The 6,102-nt window shown below is 49.4% G+C and overlaps 1 pseudogene; it reads left to right on the top strand.

Moving 5' to 3' along the window:
• The first annotated feature begins 1,650 nt into the window (after positions 1–1,650).
• On the top strand, positions 1,651–3,401 carry LOC107281701 (uncharacterized; annotated as a pseudogene).
• The last annotated feature ends 2,701 nt before the right edge of the window (positions 3,402–6,102 follow it).

Genomic DNA, 6,102 nt, shown 5'->3' with positions numbered 1-6,102 from the left:
TGACAATGAAGGTTTCACCACTGTCAACTTGGCTAACAACGCGTACAAGGATGAACCGTTCGTTCTCGCCAAACAAGTTGTTCAAGTGTTCTACATAGTTGACCCGTGTAACAAGAAACTACATGTTGTTCGTGAAGGGAAAAGGAGAATTGTTGGATTGGACAACATTGCAGACGAGGATGATTACAACCAGCACGTCCACGGCATAGGTCAAGAAATACCTCTAGAAGAGGAGGAAGAAGAAGATGAAGTTCAATATGCACGTGTCGACCATGAGGAAGGATTATTTTTGTAATTTATGTACGTAGTTTATGTCTACATGTCTGTTATCTGTATGACTCTAATATGTTCGCAATGAAATAGTCAAATAAAATAATTAAGTAAAGCACCCACTAGAAGTGAATTAAAATAATTAAGCAAGTATAAGCATTGGAACTAAAATAATTAAAGTAGTATAGTAATGAAGTGCAATTACAACTGTTAGTGAAATAAAATAATTAAGTATAAAAAAATATGTAGTGTATGTGAAAATATGTTAAGGAAAATAAAAGAACTAAGTGAAATAAAATTGCTCTAGGCAAACTCACCTGTGACGGGCTCTATCTGTAGGGCCGTCACAGGTGACCTCACCTGTGACGGCCCAGAGTGTTGGGCCCGTCACAGGTGGTATTACCTGTGACGGCTCCACGGTTGGCGCCCGTCACAGGTGAGGGCACCTGTGACGGCCACATAGTTGGCGCCCGTCACAGGTTCATGTTCCGTTGTGCGAGTCCTGGTCCGGTTCATGTTCCGTGCACTGGAAGCGTGGTCCCGCACACAGTACCAGAAGGACGGCTTGTGAGGCGACGTTAACGGCGTTAACGGATGTGAGAAGTTGCCGTTGCGCCTCGGCTTTTCCGTCAGAGTCAGGGCATCCAATGCTCTCGATCCCTCTTTCTTCCTCCTCTCGCTGTTGCTTCCGCGGTCGTCGATGCGACGCAGGCCTGGCGGAGAATCCCTCTTTCTTCCCCTCCGCTGCAGGCTCCCGTCCTCCCCTTTCGACTGTGGCTTGCAGGCCCGTGCCCCCCCCAATCGATTCTCGTCCGCGCGTCGTCTTGCGGCAGCGGTCGGTTCAAGGTGCTCAAAATCGGGGGGAAGTGGAAGAGCTCCACGCCTGTCGAGCTGTCTGCGTCGTCCTCGAGGGGAGTAAAAGCTGGCCGGCGTGCTCGCTGTGAAGCAGCAAGCAGTCTGGCTGCCTGTGTGCTCGTCCTCTCTGCCTCTCGGGTCAGACAGTGCTGGCCTGAAGAGTCTCATCAAGGCATCCAAGCTGGCGGAGTTGAGGAGTCTCTATTTCAGGCCGAGCGTGTGCGTGGTCCGATGGAGACGACAGCGAAGAAGCGGAAGCGAGAGCGGGATCTATTGTCGATCCAAGAGGAGGGGACGATTGTTCAATCCCCTCAAACAGGGGAGATCTCTGTCCGCGGCGCCGATCTGGAGTCCGGCGAGGACTCCTCCGACTCTGTCACCTCCGACGCTGGCAGCGCCAAGGCTGCTCCCGACGACGTGCTTCATATCGCGCATGCCCTCTGCAAAGTTTGCGCCAAGTCTCCTAGAGCCGTCATCGACTTTGTTCGAAGAGTGAGCCCTGCCACCGTCGGCCGTTCGATTGATTGGGACGTCGTCCGCGAGGAAGAGTCATGTAAGGTATTGGTTTGTATTAATTTGTTCATTTCCGATTCAATTTTATTTGACTTGCACGGAGTAGATGGGCGATGGCCGTAGCCGGTGGACCGATATGGAGGTTCGTGTGTTTCTTGAGAGCTGCTTGGAGGAGATGGCAGCGTTCACCATCACCTCCAACTCCCCCAAGCCGCAGGCATGGCAGAACCTAATACACAAGATGTACACCAAGTGCAAGAAGAAGGTGAACAAGGCTCAATTGGAGTACATTTGGGGGCAGTGTAAGAAGCGGTACAACAGGTGGGTGTGGCTAGAATCGCATGCAAGCGGGCTGGGTCGTGATCCCCATACATCAGCCATTGTTGCCGATGATGAGTGGTGGGAAAGCAAGAATGCGGTACGTACACTTGACCATAAATATTTTGAACCAACAATTTTGCCTACAATTGGTATTATCTGAAATTTAGTACATGCATGCAATTATGAATACAGTTTTGTGAGGTGTAATAATTTTTTTGTTCAAATTGTGTGTGCCAACAAATGACTAGCTGCAGTAAAATGGAAGGATTGTGATCACATATGTTTCATAGTTGTTACTGTCATGTCGTTTTTAGTAATGTGTGCCATTCCCTTGTATTTAAGTTAACAAAATGATGTTTAGGAAAGATCTATATGTAGTGTATATGTAGTGTATCAGTAAATTAGGAAAGATCTTGTACAAGTCATTTAGGAACATGTTAATACATATTCAACTAGCTGTACACACCTTCTTTGTGATGTATATAGAGAGAATGAACAAAAATGTGCTCATCTACAAAGAATATAATATATGCAGTTTATCTTATGTTTACAATGTTCAAACTATCTTTCTTTCATTCTGTCAGATGTGTGGCCCATTGTAACATGTACTCCTGATTATATTTGATAACTTGGTACCAATGTGCACATTTACTGCCAGCATTTTAGTAGTAATGCACATTGGACTGCACATATTCATTATGTTCAATGTTTGCACAAGCCTAATGCACTTGCCTTGTACTAACTTATTTTTACTGTCTACTTATGTTGCAGCAAAATAAAGGTGTCTTAAGCTTCAGGAATGATCCTCTGAAGCACATTGACCTTCACCACGCGGTATTCAGTGGGCACACAGTTGTCAGAAACCACTCCGCCGTCGCAGGGGCAGCCCCATAGGCACCGCAAGGAGCAGTTCAGTGGCAGACCATCGACATGGCGCAGCTCGCTGCTGCTTATAGACCACCACCTCCAACTCCACCCCCAACGGCAGCAGACCGGGGCAAGGGAAAGAGGCCAGCAGCAAACACTACTGCCTCAGGGAGTTCTTCCAAGAAGTCACGAAGCGACTCCGCTGGACTGGCTTTGGAGAGGATTGCGGACATCCGAGAGCAGAGCTACCAGAGTCGTGTTGCTCAGATGGAAGCAGAGAAGTCTATGGGCCTTGATGCGTGCATGGAGTTGGTGGAAAATGATGGCCATGAAATTGGAGGAAGTGTGTGGTATGCTGCTTGTGCGCTATTCCGTGACCCATTCACCTGCAAATGCTTTGTTCGAATCAAGGACGCCGCTAGGCGCTTGGAATTTATACGCACTGGTGGTACTGGACAGTCATCTGGTGGCACCTGGTAGTTTGTGCACTGTACTTTACTTTGAGTTGTGATGGGCGATGTTTTTCAAATAAACCATTATTTATGTTTAGAACTCAGTGTGCTAACAATTTTTACATTCTGTGAGTCCGTAAACATTTGTGGCTTTATATCCAATTCGAGCAACTACGTATTCCATTGCATTGCTTTTATATCCAAATAATTCTTCGATTGCATAGATCACTGCCATTATTAATTTCTATCCTTTTGATTATGACAAACATTGCATATTCTTCGGTTCTCATATGTTAAAGGAAATCGGCGATGAGTTACGGCGCGGGTGGATCGAGTTGGAATGGAGGCGGTCACACAAGCAGCGAAGAAGAAGATGCCATCATTGAGTACATGGCTGCTACCCTTGATTTCAATGAGAGGGCACCAAGGAGAATACCGGTGCAAACCGGTATCAGTTGGATGATGGACACGATGGCAAATCGAAGCCAATGCAGGGCAATGTTCAGGCTTACTGCAGAGGAGATACACAATTTGCATGATCTATTGGTCACTTCTTTTGGTCTTGTAGGAACAGCAGGGGTCTGTTCCATGGAAAAGCTTGGTATTTTCTTGTACACGATGGGTGGAAATCGTCCAATCAGAGACGCGAACAATCGGTGGGTCCGCTCCAACTCGACAGTGTCGGTTCACTTCCACCATGTTTTGCAGGCTATGAATGATCTCGCTGGGAAAATATTGAAACCGGTTGATCCCAACTTCTTAGATTACAACCCTCAGATTCTGCAAGAGAATCCTTTCAAGCCTTTCTACCAATCAGTGGGAGCTGTCGATGGCACACATATTCCAGTTCTGCCTAATGCAGCTAGCGCTATGCAACACAGGAACCGTCACCACATAACAACCAGAAATGTTCTAGTAATATGTGATCATGATGGGAGAATTATTTTCTGTGATGCTGGCTGGCCTGGATCAGTTCACGACCAAAGGATTCTCAATGAGGCAGTGCAGGCTTACCCCTACGATTTCCCACGGGTACCGTTAGGTGAGTTGTATCGGTCAATACACTTTTTTTTATTGCCAAATGTCTTGATTTTATTTAATTCTATACATGTGCACTAATATTTAATTATGCGCCGTTAACCAGGCAGGTACCTACTTGTCGACTCCGGATTTCCTACCAGGATGGGCTTCCTTGCACCGTACCCACATGTACGGTACCACAGGGATCAACTTGCGGTCGAGGGAGCCCCGCCACCCGTAGGACGGGAAGAGACTTTCAACCATCGACACTCCACGTTGCGAGGGATCGTGGAAAGACAATTTGGCATCGCAAAAAAGATGTGGAAAATATTGAAAGAAATCCCTTATTACCGAGATGACGACATCCCTGCACGCATCATTCATGCAGCTTTCGCTCTACACAACTTTAGGTTGGATAGTAAAGATCCGACCTATCGGTTCACTAATGCTCTCTACAACGGCAATCCAGTGCCGCTGCTGAACGATTCATTCGACCATATGTATTACGCAACAAATAGCGAGGCCGCTATGTGCATGTTGCGTGACTGTATTGCTGATGATGCGTACAATAACTACCATTAGGTAGGTGATGTTATCCATAATGCTTGTCGTATGTTCAGTACTTCAATTTTCAGGATTGTATGGTTTACCATTTATTTATGTCCGAATCTTCACATATTATGAAAATTATTATTAAAGAAATCACATGTGTGTGCATATCAAATATTTCTTTCACAATTGGTGCCGCGTAGCAAATATCTCTTTCACCCGCGTAGCAAACACCCATTAATTCGCATGCTACAGTACCTCCACTGCCAGCCCCTGCCCGGCATCGCACGGCACGGCGACGGAAAGTGTCGGCCATAGACGGCGTCCAGGCTGCCGCTTTCAATATTTTCCAGTGTCTCTGACGCCCTGACACTGCTACAGTGGTCTACAGTACTACATGTTCCCAACCCAAAAGTCAAGCTCCGATCCGGCACTTGCGAACGAAAGTGAAATAAAATTGCTCTAGGCAAACTCACCTGTGACGGGCTCTATCTGTAGGGCCGTCACAGGTGACCTCACGGTTGGCGCCCGTCACAGGTGAGGCCACCTGTGACGGCCACATAGTTGGCGCCCGTCACAGGTGAGTTTGACTAGGCTTGACCTAGGGTTGGACATCGATCCAGATCCGGCACCCACTCTCACTCCACTCTCATCTCTCGACCGCCGCCTCGCCCCTATCGACCTCTCCGCTACCCTCTACGCCCTCCTCTCCACCGCCGCCTCGACCTCTCCACCGCCGCCCTCGCCGCCGCCAAATCCGCCGACCTCTCTGCCGCTCACCCTCTCCGTCGACCTTCCCGACGCCGGCCTGCACCACCACCGCCGCAGTCCATCTCCACCGCCATCTCCACCGTCGCCTCGACCTCTCCGCCGCCCTCCTCTCCACCGCCGCCTCGACCTCTCCGCCGCCATCTCCGCCGCCCTCTCCACCCTCTACACCGCCCTCTGCACTGCTGCCGCCTCACTCACTCTCTCGACCGCCGCCGGGACCTCCTCTTAGTCGCCACGCCAGGACCGTCATCGCCGCCACCGGGACCTCCACGGTGAGCCCACGGCCCCCGCCTCCCCTCGTTTACTATTGGTCGCCGATTAACCCCCTCTTCTCCTCCTCAGCGCCGTCGTGCCAAGAAGCCGCCGCCGCGCCGCCGTGCCGAGAAGCCGTGCGCCGTGCGCCGGCCGGGACTCGTCGTCACCGTGCGCCGCCTCCTCTGCTCGTCGTCTCCTCTCCAAGTACCCCTCTCTCTCTGATGCCGAT

Source organism: Oryza sativa, chromosome 7, assembly GCF_034140825.1.
Source record: "Oryza sativa Japonica Group chromosome 7, ASM3414082v1".
Lineage (NCBI taxonomy): Eukaryota > Viridiplantae > Streptophyta > Magnoliopsida > Poales > Poaceae > Oryza > Oryza sativa.
The sequence above is the reverse complement of the archived record's forward strand: the minus strand, read 5'-3'. Positions and strand labels throughout refer to the sequence as shown.